This window comes from Condylura cristata, unplaced genomic scaffold (assembly GCF_000260355.1).
Source record: "Condylura cristata isolate star-nosed mole 26May11 unplaced genomic scaffold, ConCri1.0 scaffold00053, whole genome shotgun sequence".
NCBI classification, from domain to species: Eukaryota; Metazoa; Chordata; class Mammalia; order Eulipotyphla; family Talpidae; genus Condylura; species Condylura cristata.
In genome coordinates, this window is record NW_004567154.1 from 731892 (window position 1) to 750004 (window position 18113).

General features: G+C 38.0%; 1 protein-coding gene across 1 annotated transcript in view; it reads right to left on the reverse strand.

Annotated features, from left to right (window-relative positions):
- Positions 1–15850, reverse strand: part of HUWE1 (HECT, UBA and WWE domain containing 1, E3 ubiquitin protein ligase) — a 140293-nt gene extending 124443 nt beyond the window's left edge. The window contains exons 1-4 of the mRNA XM_012734291.1: positions 15709–15850; positions 14649–14793; positions 14088–14174; positions 12281–12414 (exon numbers count right to left, since the gene is read on the reverse strand). The gene's annotated coding sequence lies outside the window, so the exon portion shown is untranslated. The remainder of the gene's footprint in view (positions 1–12280; positions 12415–14087; positions 14175–14648; positions 14794–15708) is intronic.
- Positions 15851–18113: the final 2263 nt, after the last annotated feature.

Below are 18113 nucleotides of genomic sequence, written 5' to 3' on the forward strand. Positions count from 1 at the left end.
GCCCAAAAGCAAAAAAAACCAAGCTTTCCCCCCAATCTTCAGGTTATCTGCAGAAGAAGTCAAACTAAAGTATATGTCAGCCTTGACTATTGACAAAACTTCTGTTATTGAACTTTTTAATATTCGATCTGAAGCTTTTTATATTTGTCAATACTGAACACTGACAAAACTTGAATATTAACAAGTTTGATGAAAAGAATGGGAAGCTCCAGGTCTCATTTTGAAATCAGGTATAGTTATGTAAAGATAGTCTACTAAATGATGTTCAGATCTTGCCATTTAAACAATAAATTTTTAAATGAACCTCACCTGTCTTAAGCTAGTTCACCTAAGTTTTGATGTAACAGAGAAAAAGATTCTTTTATATGGTTTCATGAAAATTACCCTAAATTCAGTTTTGTTATGAGGATCAAATTCATATGTAAGAAAGACTTAAAATTCTTTAAAAATAAGTTTATTTCAGCATAGGACAAAACTGGCTCTGAATAAATTTAACAACACTACACACAGCCTAGCATGTAGTCATTTCCAGTGTTCCTTAAATAAACCAAACAATGTGAACAATCTGCTGTTTTAAAACATTTAAATCTCTAACATGAAAGGTGTTTGCTGAAAATAATAGTATTAAAAAATACTATAGTTCCCTGCCACCAATTGACTTTATGACCTTAGAATAATCTGGGCCTCAAAAATACATAAGTGGAAATACAATACTAAAATCCCTTGAAGCACTGTCTATAATGCTTTGCACTTCAAGACAATAGGTATTAAATACTGACAATGTGAATTCTCAAAAATCAGAGAGCACAAAGTAATCAAGCCAGTTTTCTTTTTGGCACAAATTCAATTTGTGTTCTTTAAATGAACTAACTTTCCAAATAATACATTTTTAAGCTAAGTATGTATTTAAGGATCAAAAATTTTTCCTAGGATAGAAAACAGGAGTTATTCTATAACACTGGATAGAAATAACATTGGACACCTCTATTTCACAGCAACTTAACCATAAAAAGCTAAACTATTAAAATTGTTAGAAAATAATGCAGGGAAATAGCCTTCTAATTGTGGCAAAGCAAAGATATGCAAACTAAAAACCATAAAGGGAAATTAAAAGGGAAGACTACATAAAAATCTGAAACCAACAATAGGATAAAGGAAAGTTATTATTTCTAATACACAAAGAACTCCCAAGTGGAATGACAATTCAGTATCACCTTTCTGGAGTTCATTTTGGCAGTAACCTATTAAAAGTCAAAGTGAGTACCATCCTTTGACCCAGAACAAATTCTCCTACTAAGGTTCCACACAGAAAATGATTAAATATAGTAGATTCACATTTTGGAATGTGATGCTACCATTAAAAAAGAATGAAGTCATATAGTCTTAACATAAAAGGAAACGATAAGTGGATAAGTTTAGTATGTCAAATCTAAAAAGTTTAAAAGAATATATATACAAATTGTCAAACTTCTGAGGTGTGGTATGAATCAAAGGAGGTTGTCATTTTTTTTTGCAGGGGGACTAATTTCTAACTGAAATGTTTATTTTGTTTGAGTTTTTAACAACAAATGTTACTTTTATAATTTAAAACAGTTGAAGGGGGGTAGAGGAGAACGCTTAGGAAACAAATTCAGTCCCCATTTACAGGTTTATGGCATCCATAAATATGCATGAAAACAGTGTAAAATTAAATTGTTGAATTTAATTGACCTCATGTTGAAAAGCAGTAATCACAGTCAAAAGGGTAAAGACACAAAGCTGCTTTAGACTTTGTTTTCTCAATTTTTCACGTTCTTCACTTTCCCCATTTTCTGGTTAACTATCTTAAAGGGTACTGCTTACTCTGAACTTCTATGGATGACACCTGGTGGCACACTTAATATACAGCATAGTTCAAAGAATAATGGACTAAGTAATCATGGTTCAATGTCCAACTCTACCATTTTAAGCAGCCACATAACCTTGGTCAAGTCATTTCCCCTAAATCTGGGCCTATAAAATAGAGAATTTGATGCGGACAATAAAAATCTTAGGGTCTTACACAGTTCTTCTGTTGGGCATAGAGAAAACCACTGTCATAGATAACTTGTACTTGGTTTTGCTAGAGATAGTTTTAAATTCAGCCATGAAGAAAGTGTGCCTTTACTTTTAAAAAGCAAATGTCTAAAATGTTCTTCATAAAAAGTTGTCTTCAAGTGATGGATGCATCTCTCTTCATATTACTTTTTCTTTTAAGGCTGTTCTTGCTAAGACATTTAAGGAAATTTGAGGAACAGAAACCTGGATTCCCCTCCCCGCCAGATTGGGTCAACAAACTGTAAGGTACTCTAGGCTGCAAGTTTCAAAAGACAGCTCAGGCAAAATTTGGCAGCAGTAAGGAGAAAGCAGTAAGCAAGCAGTAAAGAGAATGACATCTAAAGCAAGGATACTGCATCTAACAAGGTCTATGCTCTTCTCTAATACTAATGTCTTTAAGATGCTATCAGATTACAAACCAACTGAATGTACCATATGACTAATGCGGGACTCTTTCTAAAAGATAAATGGTAATAAATAACAAAAGCATTACATTTTTGCATTCCAGTTCTATAGATTTCTTGAATGTCACACAGATTTCTTTAAAGGATTGTCCTATGTTTTGTTCCTTTATTCAATATTTATTTCCCAAATACCTTTCATTGCTTAAATTCATGAAAAACTAGGATGTAAATGTTTGAACATAGGGCTTTGATTAATTTATAAACACTGCTAACAAAAGAATAAAATGTAATCAAATACATTACAGAAGGTAACATTATGACAGGAAATAGGAGTCAATATATTAAGTAGGAACAGGGAAATTTTAAATATCATTCTTATAATGGCTTAGACAACAAACAGCTTTAAAAAAAGACAATTTGGGGACAACTGAGGAAATTTAAATGGACTACATATTAGATAATACAAAGAAAAAGAACAAATTCCCTAGATGTTATAATGGCACTGTGATTTTATAAGTCCTTATTAAGACATACATGTCAAACACATACATGCTAAAGGATTTAAAGATTACTATTCTTACTTCAAATGCTTCGAAGAAATTAAAAACATACATAAAAATATGGTATTTTTAAAATAATTGCTGGAAGATAGCTGGCGATAGATGCTTATTGTGCAATCCTTTCAAAATTATGTTTGAAAAAGTTGGAAGGTTCTGGGCTAAAGTTAAAGTCGGCAAAGTGTAAAACATTCTTTTTTCTAAAATGTTTTTTTTTTTTTAAAGATTTATTTATTTGTGCATACAGAACTGGGGTACAGGCCAGAGGCTCAGGGGCGGTGAGAGGCTTCACCAGAGACAGAGGGGGGAACAGAACAGGCAGATCGACGAAATGCACTGCTGAGGGGAGCAGCGGGCGGGTCAGGAGAGGTCTGCCACACCATGTGGTCACCTCCGGGGCAGGCGGGAATTGAACTCATGAGGAAGCGGCTTTAGATTCTCAGTGCAGTGCTTTAACCGGCTGCGCCACCAGGGAGGGCCCCTAAAATGTTTCTTTATGATATATAAGCATAAAGAAAAGCTGGGAAAGATTATGCTGTGAACCAACATGTTAATAAGTATCTCTGAAAGGTAGAAATTCAGATTATTTTGTTTCTCAACAATAAGCCTTATGCAATCTTTAAGATTATTTTAAAAATAATCAGCAAAGTATTTTTAAACATAAATTACAAAAATGAGCAAGTGACTAAAGAAATCCCATTTCCAAGGCATTCTCATTTAACACTTTACAAACACTAAAGTAGTATGAATGTAATACCACTTGAATAGAATTTAATGTTACGTGCGTTAATAACACTGTTGTGTGGACATCCTTTTTAATTTCGATTTTAAATGAGCAATATATACCATCCTCACCATATGAAAGGTTCAAGAAATTCATGGCAACCATTGCCATGGGGGAGTGGAAGGGGAGGGAATGCTGGGTTAGTTTTATTAAAAGGTCTTTTTTTTTGGCCCTCCCTGGTGGTGTAACAGGTTAAAGCACAGCACAATGAAGCTTTCCAAAGCCACTTCAGCATGAGTTCAATCCCTGGCCCGGGAGGTAACCCACATGTAATGGCAGACCTCTCCTAACCCGCCCACTGCTCCTTTCAGCAGTGCATTTTAGTCAATCTGCCTATTCTGCTCCCCACTCTGTCTCTGGTCAATCCTCTATCCCCCACATCTCTGGCCTGTTCCCCAGTTCTTGTATGCATAAATAAATTTTTTTTTAAGTTTTTTCATAAACTTTTATAATAATAAAAAAAGTTTTTTCACTGCTTGGGACCTCCCTGGTAGCACAAGGGGTTAAAACAAAGCACTATGAAGCTATCCCCAGCAGCTGCAGCATGAATTTGAGATTCCCAGCCAGGGAACCTCTTCTGTTCCGCCTGCTGCTGCTCGCCTCAGCAATATATTTCAGTAAATCAGCCTGTCCTGTTCCCCACTCTCTCTGGTGAATCTTCTCACCCCATATTCCTGCACCTCTAGCCTGTGCCCCAGTTCCTATATGCACAAACACGTATTTTTAAGTCTTTTCCCCTTTAGTTATATTACCTCCTTCTTTAAAAGATGATGCAAATATATTTAAAATTATCAACTAGGAAGGGGTGGTAAAGGATTTTTCTTGTATTATTTTCTGTACTTCTATTTATTTCAAATTTCTCAGATACAAAAATGCAAACATTTAAGTCTAAAGTACTACCCCCGAATGACTTTAGTGCCCAAAAATGAGAACACATTTTCTAAATTTTCCAAAACTAATTCAGAATAGATACTAGCAAGTGACAGGTGAAAAAAATCCTTTTAGAGGAAAGTATTACTGTCAGGGTACTCTACTATAGAAGTACTTAACACCCTTAAGGAACTCAAAGAACTAGACACTTCTAAAGTACAAGGCTTGAGAGAAACAAGTGTTGAGACAACTGGTAAAAATGTAACTTTCATTTGTGTAGTATTGAGTTCACAATGTACTTTCTGTGTATCTTGTTGAACCCAGTAAAATGCTGTGTAACATTCTGAGATGCACTTGTGTAACATTCTGAGATGCACTTCTATGAACTACTATACCACATTCTGTTCACTCATATTACTGCACTTTGAGTGTGATTTACAAGTCTCCTTCTCCTAGTAGACCATACTGCCTTCCATTTTCCAGTTGCTTATTTTTGTGTTGCTAGAATCTGGCAGTATTGAGTATGTCTTCAAATATCTGAATAAATGAAATCTCTACACTGCCCCCCACCTCCAAAAAAAGGTTAAGTAAACTAATTTAGTGGTAATTTGTCCCAAGCAACAAAGTTATATAATATTTTACACAAATTATAATGGCTTTATCTTTGTAGGATACATCATCTCACTTTAATGCTCAAAGCAACCTCTAAAGTAGGCTTTTTGTCACTTCACAGATGAGAATGCATTTTTAGTTATAACTCTAGGCTTACTCAAAAACTAATTTACATGCAGAACAGCTATCTCTTTACATGCTCCATAGATCACTAACTGGGTAGAGGAGCCTCTATCTTTATGTAGCAAATATCCTGAGTGATGGGTAGAGGAGGAAGGAGAAGGAAGAAAGTAGAAAACAAGTAAAACCAACAGGTCGGAGGCTAGAGATCAGGTGTAGGTTCATCCAAAGCCTATGAACTGGTAGTGTCAACAGTATGTGCAAATCTGAAAGTCCATCTTGGCTTAAAGGTTTTTCTTGGTATTTTATCTGTGTTTGGAGAATACAATTTAGGCCTTCTCACATATCAGAGTCTCAAAGACTCAAGAGGGATATAGCACTAAGAAGAGCTTTGAGAAACAATAGAGATTGTAATATGTATGGACAAACCAGAAGACAAAATGATAACACAAAGGAGAAAGCTAAGGAACTTTATAAATAAGACCTTACTGTTCTTAACTGGCCTTGGAGTTTCTTAAGGGCGCAACCAACTCCATTCATGAGACCCTACCTCTCAATTTTATGCCCTGAGGACCACACCTTTAATCTTAGAAACACCCAGTAAATGTGTGCTGAATTGAAAAGTGGTAAAATGTGAAAGAACAGAAACATATTAATGTAAAAACCAATGATTTACATTTATTCAATATTTATGTGTCAAGCACTATACTTTAGATAAATGTTAAAAGGGGTATTATTTGTCTCTTTCTAATCTATTGTTTCTGGTACTATTCAGGTATGTTAATAGTAGTGATATACTGATGACTATTAGGGAATACTCATGGGTTACTATGGTTACAGCACAATCTTGAGCAAAGCAAACTTGAGTAGGGGATTGTGTAGATGTAGGAAGATCACGCTAACTCAATATATATAATGAACACTACCACATTGCTGGGTAAAATTCTTCTCAGAAGGTACTTAGTGGATGTGATCCCTACTGCTTAGCAAAATGAAAACACTAGTGAAACATGGTTATCACTGACCCAAGTCTTAGCATCCAATTGACCAAAGAACAATTCCTTTCTTCCACCACTGGTAACCCCAACATAGACCTGAAGGATAGACAAGTTTTGCTTTCTAGCCATCAATTCACTACTGTGACTGACCATCTTTGTGTTATTAGAGGGGCTAAGTGAAATAGTATGTAAAATAATCAATCACTGACCACATACAGTATAAACACCTTAAATTTTCTCACTGAATCCCAGTAATTCTATGAATGTGGTATTTTTACTAGATGAGGCCAACTGTTAACTTTCTCAAAATGACAGAATGAGTAAATAGCAAGGCCCCCCCCAAACCCAGAATTGCCAGTTCCAGTCTTTAAGACTACTGGAATGTGAGACAGTCTACAACTGTCTTCTATTAGCAAGGTGTTTCAAACTTTTCTACCTATATTCAAATAATTAGTTAGGGGAAAATAAAGAGGCAGCCTGCAGAGGCTGGGTGCAGAGTTAAGTGGCACTAGGTAGAAAGCTCAAAACTACCAATGGCAAAAAAGGGAACCTCTTTTGACTTCACCTTATTTTAATCTCATTAGCTAATTCAGGGTCTGGGGTAGAAATATACATGAATGAGCCTAAAACATTTGACACATCAGGTAAAAAGTGGTTATCACAGACTACTACTTACTACTTCCAGTCAAAAAGAATCAGAAGTCACTTTAAGAGATTCCCATTCAGCCAACAGTGGAACAACTAATCTTTACATAAGGTTGAAATGGCAATGAATTGAAATTCATTAAGTTTTTCTCTCCCCCAGACCTTCATCTTTCGAGAATGCTAGGGAACCAATTCATTATCTTTAGAGCAATGCTCAAACAAATGAAAAGAAAATGTTTTTTAAATCAAGCATTAATCAGGTCCATCTTATATAAACCATATCACTGAGTGACCTTATAAAAGTATGTTAATATATCAAAACAAGATGACATTTTGAAATTCTCAGTGCATTAATGAAATCTAAGCTTTGGGCAGCAATGACTGTTAACACCCCCTCCACCATCCCTAGCCCATGTTCCCCCTGCCAATACAAGACATCTTTATAACATGATGAATGTTGTGAATGAACACACCAAAACCAATATTCTTGCCAAAAAGCATGACTCTGAATTTATAAAACCTCTGGATGAATCCATCAATTTGCAGGAAATACAGAGGACAGAACATATAGAACTATACTGAGTTTGCAATCAGCAATATCTACTGGGAAAATGAGTTGAGGTCTTCAACAGATATAAGGCGAGGAAGTCAAAAGTGTAGATATTCTCCAGAGGTAGGCAGGACACTCCCTTTATGTGTTCTTCCTACTGGAAAGGGAGGGATGGGTACCTGGATGGACTTCTAAAGGAAAAGGCAAGGTTCTGTTTCTTGATTTGGGTGGTAGCTACACAAGTATTTGCCTTAAAATAATTTATTAACTTAAAAATTAAGGGTTTGGGGGTGGCTTTACATATCTGTGTTCTCTTTTTCACAAGAAAAACACTTCCATCACTTTAAAGTTGCATATATATAGTATGATTCTATTTGTATGAAATGTCCAAAATAGACTAATCTATAGTCATAAAGTAGACTGGTGGTTACCAAGCACCACTGGGGTGAGTTGGTGAGTGAAAGGGTATGACCACCAATGGATAATGGGTTTCCTTTAGGCTGATGAAAATGTTCTAAAACTGCTATAGTAAGGGTTGCTGTACAAATGTGAACATACTAAAAACTACTGTACATATTAAATGGGTAAACTATATGGTATGTGAATTACAACTCAAAGATTTTTTAAGATTTATTACTTATGCATACAGAACTGGGGTACAGGTCACAGTTGCAGGGTTGGTGAGAGGATTCACCAGAGAAAGAGTGGGGAGCAAAACAGGCAGATCGTCAAAGTACACCGTTGAGGGGAGCAGTGGGTGAGACAGGAGAGGTCTGCTGCGCAATGTGGGTCACTTCTGGGGTGGGGACTGTACTTGCAATGGAAGCAGCTGCTGCTAGCTTCACAGTGCTGCACTTTAAACTGTTGTGCCACAGGGGAGGGCCCTCAAAGTTTGTTTTTTTTTTTTAATCTAAGGCAGTCCAGCTAAGCCAAGACACAATTTTAAAATACACTCCGGCAGAGCCTGAGAATCTGCATTTCCAACAGGTTCCGAGCTGTTGCTGCTATAATCAGGACTACATTTTGAGAACCCTGCCTAGGATTTCGAAACTGCTTCTAGGGCCCTCCCTGGTGGCGTAACTGGTTAAAGCACAGCACCATGAAGCTATCTGCAGCTACTGCAGCATTAGTACGATCCCAGGCAGGGAGTAACCCACATGGTATGGCAGACCTTTCCTGTCCGCCTGCTGCTACCCTCAGCAGTGTAATTTCTTTCAATCTTCTTGTTCTGCTCCCCACTCTGTGTCTGGTGAATCCTCTCACCCCCCACCTCTGGCCAGTACCCCAGTTCTTGTATGGATAAATTAAAAAAAAAAAAAGCTTCTCGCTGAAGGCAGTTCCAAACAGCACTGAAGAAAGAAATGTTTTACTCTCAGACTGAGAAAATAGTCCAGAAAAAAAGTTAATACTCTTTGCCAAACACTGTTCTTCTACTTGTGCTTCCCTGACTATCTAAAACAGCATCTCCTGGGAACTTGCTGGAAATGTAAATAGTAGAGTCCCTTCCAGACCTACAGTATCAGAAATTCCGGGGGTGGAACCCACCAATGTTAGTTTTTAGCAAGCCCTCTAGATGATTTTGATGTTCCCTAAAGTTTCAGATCATTGTTCTAAGCACTTTACATGTACTAATAACTCTCTGCTAAACTTCCCCAAAACCCTGTGAGTGGGTAACACCATTATTACCATTTTAAAGATTGAGAACTGTGACACAGAAGTTAAATAATTTGCACAAGATGACAAGCTGTAAGAAATGAAATCAGAATTTGAACCCAGGGAGTATGGCTCCAGAATTCATGTTAATCACTATACTTAAAAGGTCTTTTCACCTATTTTAAGAACTCAAACAATAATCAAGCATTAGTAATGGAAATGAGGGGGAAAGCAAGGAGCAGGAGAAATATGCCATACTATTAAGACAAGCAAATAAGAAAATAGCAGAAAAATATCATCACTAAAGCAATCTTCCAAAATTATTTCAAAACAAAACAATCCTCAAATTTCCAGAACAATCTCTGGTATCTAATTATAAGCACTTAAAACCTGCGTTGTGGTAAAAGTGGTACATAAATCAATGGCATTGTACTCATACTTACAAATACCTAAAATCAAATAATTATACTAAAAGGTCATTGTAGAAAGCGTGCATTTCCCTTCTCTTATTTCCTTTAGTCACTACTTAAAAATTATTGAAAAGGAAAATCCACTTTCCTTCAACATCTAAGCTAGTAACAATCAGAATCTTGGGAGCTGAAAAGAATTTTCACATTCACTTAGTACAATTAACAATCTAGACTTAAACTGATCTACACCAATCTCCATTTATGATACATTCATAAGAAGCTACAGCAAATTCAAACTTTCTGTAAAATCCCATTTTTGTATCAATCATGTAACCACTGAAACTTAAAGTGATTAAAAACTTAAGAGAAATTAAAGTTGAAAAATGCTCAGGTTAAGAACCCATTTAAAACCCACAGTTGTTTTACTCAATAGAGAATCACTCCACTATCAGAAAGAAATCCTATAACCAGAAGACCAAGCTGGTCAACAAGTACATCAAGTTTTAGCAACTCTACTCCTATGACACATCAAATGAGAGGGCTTCTAAAGACTCTCTGGAGCTGAATTATCCCTAACATTACATATAAACATCTGGTAACCAGTCATTGAGTAAACGAGTCAGAGAATAATACAGCAAAAACACCCAGGTCCAGTGCTTGTGACTATCAATGTGATGGTGAGATTTCCACAGTCTAATACACATCCAATTTTAACAACTTAATCTAACTACAGGAGAGGTAACATAGAATGTGAAGAGCAAATATTTGACATTTCAATACTTTGGAACCATGATTAAAAAGACACAAAATAAGAGGAAAAAAACAATACCACCCAAGAGCATTTCCATTGTAAATTTGTAGCTATTAAGAACTGCAGAAATAATTCAAATAATGGAAATAATTCAAACACTGAAATGCACACAAAGTTGTCCCCAAAATCTAGTCTCACAAACTCAGGATTAGATTAAGTGACCTGGTTCAAAGTTCCTAACTACAGAAAACACAAAAGGGCAAATATATAATCACTGTAATACCCAATGTGTTCAATGTTTTGTTGAGTAAATGGAATTTCCAAGAATCACTTTATAGTCAATTTTTAATTAGCTAGGTGACTTTTCCATTAAAGAACAAAGAAATGAAAAGCTACAATCAATAGCACTGGTGATTCAGTCACATTTCATATAAATTCCTCAAAAACTTTCATTCATAATCTCTACCTTTTATGCCCCTTTAACTTGGTATCACTTTCATTTAAAGGTAGGCACAATTGGCCATGTTCTACCTCCAGTTGTGCTCAAATCAAACTTCTATACCAAGGTTTTGATGATGGGAGGTATATACAGTAGGCCCCAAAATGGTCAATGGTGCAAAATAATGAACAGTTTAAAGGCATTTATGTTGAAGGAAAATCACTTACCCCAGAAGAAATAAAATTAAATACAAACAACAGGGTAACTATGAGTGTATACACTAGCTGAAAACCAGGATATAAATGGAAGGTCTCAAAAACTGTTTAGTATTGCAATTTCAAAACCTTTATTATAGCCAGAACTCACCACTTAGTAACAGCTTAAAGTTATGGGTCAGAATAGCAGATACCAACATCATAATAAAAAGCAACATAAGATAATATTAAAATAACTAAACCACTTAAGGAAATTGAAGCCATGATGAAAAAACCCCAAAGCATAATTAGGTCATTATCTAGGAAACACAGCTTCCACCAGAAGGCCTACTTCCCAGGTGGAGCAGTAACTGGGGCCAATACATGGAAGAGGACTCAGGTATCTGAAATCAGAAAAAGGAATCCATGATTTTTTAAGAGTTTCTAGGCCTGCACCATCAACTCCAACCGGGAAACAAGGGACACAGGAGATTACTGCCATTGTTCCATTACAATGGAGGTCTTCCAGGGTCTTTAACTTTGCAAGAATGGATTAGGGTACCCCTACGGAGAGGCAATCACCAAATGTGAAGGAGACTCTGTAGGACAATTTCAACAAATAGGGAGGGAAAAAAAAACAAAACCTGCAGATTAAGCCCTCCTTTGTTATAAAACTTACAGATTAGATCCTGATTCAAACAGACTGTAAAATTTAAACCCGTTTTCATTTGATTTTTTTAATCACTTAATTTTTTTGTGGTAACAGTTTTGGGGTTATGTTTAAAGAACCCTTACCTTTTAGATACAAATATTTTACAAATAGAAATAGGACAGCAAAGGTTTATTTCAAAAAAAGGTGGAGGGGGGGCAGGTAGTGGGTAGACACATAAATGTAACATAATGGCTCCAAGTTGGTAACTGTTAAAAGTTGGCATACACAGAGGTATCACATGCTATCCAATTTATAGCCTTAAGGTTTTTATAACTGAAAAAAAGGAGTGTTAAACATAGTATCTTGCAACTTTATTTTTTAAACAATGTAACCTAAACATCATGTACAATTCATTTAAACAGTTTAATTTAGTAATGAGTTCCATTTAAATGCAAGAAGCAACCAAGTCCACACCAGTAACAGAATGGAAATAGATACCCCCACAATCTCCATTCCAAAAAATAAAATACATATTACTACCCACAAAGATCTACAAAAAACTAACCTAAAATCACAGCCAATTATACTCATCCTGGTGGGAATTCCAACACTGCTCCAAACACTTCCTGAACCTTCCTGACTAAATTGGTCTGCTGGTTCCTCTGGAGCAGTAACTCACAGGTCAGACTATGGGAGGATCTATTAAAAAAAAAAGTGGGGAGACACTATTTACACACATTTATTAGGGTTTGAGGGAGTTAAAATATTGTATCAATGTTCAAACAAAATCACAATCATTTCTTAAGCAATAGCCTTCATTTTTGAACAGTAACTGGAATTCAGAACCAATAGCTACATCAATTCTTGTAGTATGACATTTAAACACCCTTGAAAACAACTCAGTATTCAACCCAGGTGAAAACACATGGTGATTGTTTACAATCTTATCTCACTACAAAATGACACTAAGGTAATCTTAAAGTTGTTTTTCATTGGAAAAAATGCACATAAAAATTACTTTTCTCCTTCACATGTGTTTTTAGTCATAAGGGATAAACAATAAAAATTTTGGAAAATTCAGTGGAATTTGCCACTGAAGCTTGACAAGAGTTTTAAACTGATATTGCCATTCTTTCTTTTCTTTTAGCTCATGCCTAATATTGTCAGATTTATTCCAGTTCTGAATGACAGTCAAATTGAGGTTTTAATTAATTTTGATCACTGCTTGACCCATTATATAGAACACCAAGGAAAATTCTCTCATCAGAAGATAAAAATTTCTATTACCTCTGAAGCATTTCAAATAAAGCAAATCCTAAAGCTCAAAACTATTGTTCACCTCTAACTCATACCAGGTTACCCATGGTGAATTTTTAATCCTAGTAAATTTTTCACTATCATGTTCCTCCTATTTCAAACCCTATCATCCAAAGTAATTAAAAAAAGCATTTTAATGTTGCTTTAATTAAAATAGTAATAGCTACCTCCAAGTTTAATAATCACTTCTATTTATTAAGAATGTTACAAAATGTAAAAGCAAAAACACAATAGGAGGTAATATATTAAAGATCTGGCGGTAATTCACTTTGAATCCCAAACAATCTTGTCTAAATTCTCTCAGATAGTAATTACTCTGCTAATTCACTTTGAATCCCAAACAATCTTGTTTAAATTCTCTCAGATAGTAATTACTCTGCTCAAGTGAGGCCAAAAAACAGATTCCCACTGTAATCTGAGGGATCAAAGAAAGGAGATAGGGGGAAAGCAGTATGAACATCTGTAACACGATGTAATCAGGAGAAATTCCCTTTAGTTTACAAAGTATGGCACCAAATTTCATTACTTTAGTAGAGTGAATGACAATCTGTCTTTGAAGGAATGGAAGAAGGGAGTAGGCAAGGGATAGCGCATCCTTTTCAAAAGGTAGAACACCTGGGTGTGGTTCTTGACAAGAATATTATGGATGGTGGTCATTCCAGGATAGTGATTTTCATGAAATTCCTAGTAGAAGAATTAGAATAACTAGTGGAAGTTTAACAGAATGGAAATCACAATATCATGAATCACTGGATCAAAATAAAAGAAAAAATACAAAAATGATAGGACTGGGCCAAAAATAAAAAATTACAGTTAAAATGACAAAAATCTCTTATTCGTTCTCTTGACACAGGTGCATTTGCCAATTCACCAACAAGTATTAACAGTTCATTGTGTGCTTACAAGCTAGGCACTTTACTATTAGTCTAGCCCTAGAAACTACATGCATCATTATTCCCAATACACAGGTTTTGAAAAGACTAAGAATAAAAATATTTTCCCAAGGTTACAAAAAGTTCAAGGTGAACCCAAGGCACACAGTATTTCCATCATACCAGGATGCCTCCCTTGACTGGGGAATGTTGGTGTCTCCTCAATCTAGGCAACACCGGGGGCTAAGAGAAAACAATGCCGAATGTAATCTAAAAAAGAAACAAATGATAGGGAATTAGTTGCCTATAGTAACCATGTAAAGGGGGGTGGGAGGAGGGAGTAAACGGCAATGAATGAGGGCCAGGAAATACAATATATCAAAACTATTTATTTTCTAGCACATGGAGGAGAAATGTAAAGTCTGAAAGAAGGATGCACCTTCTCTCTAGGGGATTCTGCTCCAGGAAAGAAGAGCATGGTGGGTGGGGAACAGGATTAATAAATGAAAGAATACTAAGAGGTGGTTAACAATGACAGATGTCCACAGTCCAATAGGCCAGAGGAACTCAGAACAGAGAAAATGGGTGGTTTTTGGGCTTTGGGGGTAGGTGGAGGTGTCAAGATATAGAGAAGGACAAAAGTGTTGGTTTACTATAGAGTTACCGTCTACAGTCTTTTAAAGGTTTTTTTTTGGGGGGGGAGGGACGTGGGGAGGTGGAAAGGGTTATAAAAGGAAAGCTTACGGCCCCGAGAATGAAGAGGCTACGAAGACGGCAGTCATCCAAGCGCCAACCCATTCATGGCTCTGTTTAAGAGTGATCAAGCAGCACGCAGAGTTAGACAAATCAGTGCCCTCTGCTCTGATCAGGGTCTGATCAGCATGAAGACCTGAGGAAATGAAAGGCTTCTATGGCTCAATCCACAAAGATGGAGTAAATGTAGCGAACAGGAAAGGCCCTATTCAAAGCCTGCGTCAAGGGGGGCACAATGGACGGGCTAAAGTACTAGAGAGTTAAGCTCTTCCTTAGTAGGACTGGGGAAGTGACAGTGCCAAGCTTTGACTCCCCTCCCCTTTAAATATAAGCCTCAAATATCCATTCAGGTTAGGAAGATTCAATGGGGGAATAAAATTAAGGGAGAGAGGGGACAGGCACGACAGAGGCACCAAAGCTTTCCCCCTAAACCTTAGTTCAAAGGCCGTGGGAGTTTGGTAAGTAGAGCGCAACTCCATCCAAGAAAAACTGGGGGATTCACTCAGATCACCGTATGGGGTGGAAAAGAAACAGGCCCGCAAAAAAAAAAAAAAAACGTAGTGGGAAGAGAACCGATCGTCGTAGGCTGGTCCCTTCTCCCCCACAGCCCGATGCAACCTCCCAAACCCCACTCCCAAACGAACTCTTAGTCTCACGCCCCCCACCCTTCCCAACCCGCCCACAGCCGCGGCGACAACGGAGGCGTTGACCGATTGGTGGGGCAAAGGCGGGCCCACACGCGGCTAAGGCCCGGGAATGGTGTCGCCTAAACCCACTAGAAACAGGGTGGTCGTCTTCGTCTCAGTTTCAGTTATTTGGCCCCTCGGCGTTTAAGCAATCGTCGCCTCCTCAACGCTGGGTACCTGAGAGGCGTCACAAACGCGGACTGCCAACAGCTCAGTCCCGGGTCCTGGCCGGACAGACATCAGCTTCCGCCGCCATCTTAACAGCAGGCGAACCGACCCTAGTCACTGCCCCCCCCACCCCCAAGCTACCTCCGCCACCGCCAACGAATCCCACGAGGACGTTACCCACTCCCGCGAGAACTCACCGGCTAAGAACAGCACTAGTCGAAGACGTTGCCGCCGCCTCCGCGGTTGCGGCAGTCCGTACCCTAACCGCGGCCACCTCCGCGCAATCCCGCGAGAACGTCCACCGGACGGGAAAAGCCAGAGCCCAGCCCTTCCCAGACCCCTCCTCCTAGCAAAGCCGAAGTCGCTGCAGCTCAGCTCTCCCCTACTCGAAGCAAAAAGCAAATGACGCACAACCTCGCGAAGCATCGAGGGGCGGAGCCAATCTGCCGCCGCCAGCTCCCGCATGCGCCTTGAGAACTATCGCGATATTACATTTTCCCTTCTGCGAGACCCATGAATTCACCGCAGGATGCCGCCCGCGCCTCGCCTTTAGGAAACAGGAGATCTCGCGAGACCTGGTGCACTCTCCTAAAAAGGAGAGAGGCGGTCCTTCATGAAAATGACTGGGAGTTTTTTCAGGAGGAAGGAACCTCCCGTCCTGCAGGGATCTGGCCTACCACGAGGTTTCCGACCCACTGCGGAGCTGGCTGCCAAACCTCGCGATGACACTGCTCAGCGCCAAATCTCGGCCATGTCCTGAAAACTGCCTCCGCCCCCGATCTAAGGTGTCTAGAGCCCGGTGCTTGAGGAAATTTTAAGTCAACCTGTTTATTCTCACGCTTCCGGGCAGAGCTGTGCCAATTAGCCAAACTCTATCGTGGGAGAGGACCAATGGATCTCCCATTGTTACCTGCCTAGAGGAATCACATACTATCCTGGACGAACACATAAAAGACGTTCACTCTCACAATAAGCATGCAAATGCAAACAATGACATAACACTTTTTTGGCCCATTAGATAGAAAAAAAATATTAAAAACCAATAACATCCTTCCTTCGCCGCACTGCAGGCTAACGTGAATCCATCTTAATCTAACTAAAAGCTCGTATCGCTATTTCTAGCTCCAAAGCCAAGCCACTGATTTAACTCCTGCGGCTTTACTTGGTATAGCCAAAAGATCCAATAAAGTGGTTTTCTCCAAACAAAGGAGTCTGCCCTCAAAGGAAAATTCAAGCTTCCACGGGAAGGGGGGGGGGGAGTAGGGTGGGAGGGATGTGAGCTTGAAGCTTTTAATATGGCAGTTTTTCCACGTCTAGTCATCAGTGTTTCTCCAACAAATCTTGAGGTACAATCTAGTTCGATATGTGGGCTTTTCTATTCTAATGCATTGTTCGGTCCATTTTCATTAAATATTGTTCCTTTACTGTACATTTTAATAGCTGGTAGTACAAATATCCCCACCTTTACTAATCTTTTAAAATATGTTCTCGGTTATTCTTAGCTATCTTTTTTATCCAGATGAACTTCAGAATTGTATTAAGTTCTCCAAACTTGGTAATTTATTGCAATTGCACCAATTGTATAAATCAACATAGGAAAATTGAACATCAAATACAAAATTGTGCCTTCTTATCCAGAAGCATGGTACCCTTCTATGCGTTCTTTTGTAGTTTACTTCTAGATATTTTTATTCATTTTTTTTTTTGCTATTGAGAATGGGTTTGGGGGGTATTTTGGGTAAAGTTTTGTAGTTTACTTAGATTTATTTTTATGCATTTTTCTTACTATTGCGGATTTTAAGTATTAAATTTTTGAAATGCCTTTTGCTTATAGGTAGGAAGACTTGATATTTGTCTATTTATGTCTGTAACCGGACAAATAAAAAATACGTCCAATTTCACTAGTAATCAGGGCAATGCAATTGAAAACAATGACATATCATTTTTTGCCCTTTAAATTGACAAAAATTACAAAGACAGGTAATAATTCGTGCTGGCACGATACTGGAAAAATAGGCACTCTCTCACAACATCGGAGAGTGTAAATTAGTATAGCTTTTAGGAAGGTAATTTGGACAAATCTATGAAAATTTAAAATGCATACACATTTTGAACCAGCGATTTCTCGTCTAAGAATTTCTCCATATAAATAAATACTTATACATGTGCAAGAAACATACACATACACAAACCCATTCATTACAACGTTGCTTGTAATCCCCCTCCCCCCTCCTGCCCGCAAAAGGGAAACAAGCTATTACAATGTACATCAATCGGGAAATGGTTAAATAAACTGTAGTACGATCATACAATGCAGCTTTTAATAAATGAGATAAATTTAGATTCCCTGATACAGTATGATCTACAAGGCATGTTAAGTTTAAAAAAAGCAATTTGCTGAAATAAGCGTGTGTGGGGGTACCATTTAGATACCAAAACATACATATACAACGCCTAGTAGTTACCCGCGGAGCCAGGCTGCCCGCCCCTCACCTTCCCCCGGATCTGAGGCCGCCCTCCACCAACCAGTCAGAGAAACGCCTAAGGCCCAACCTTTACTCCCTTCTAGGGCTACTTGGCCCAGGATAATGCCGGTACCTCG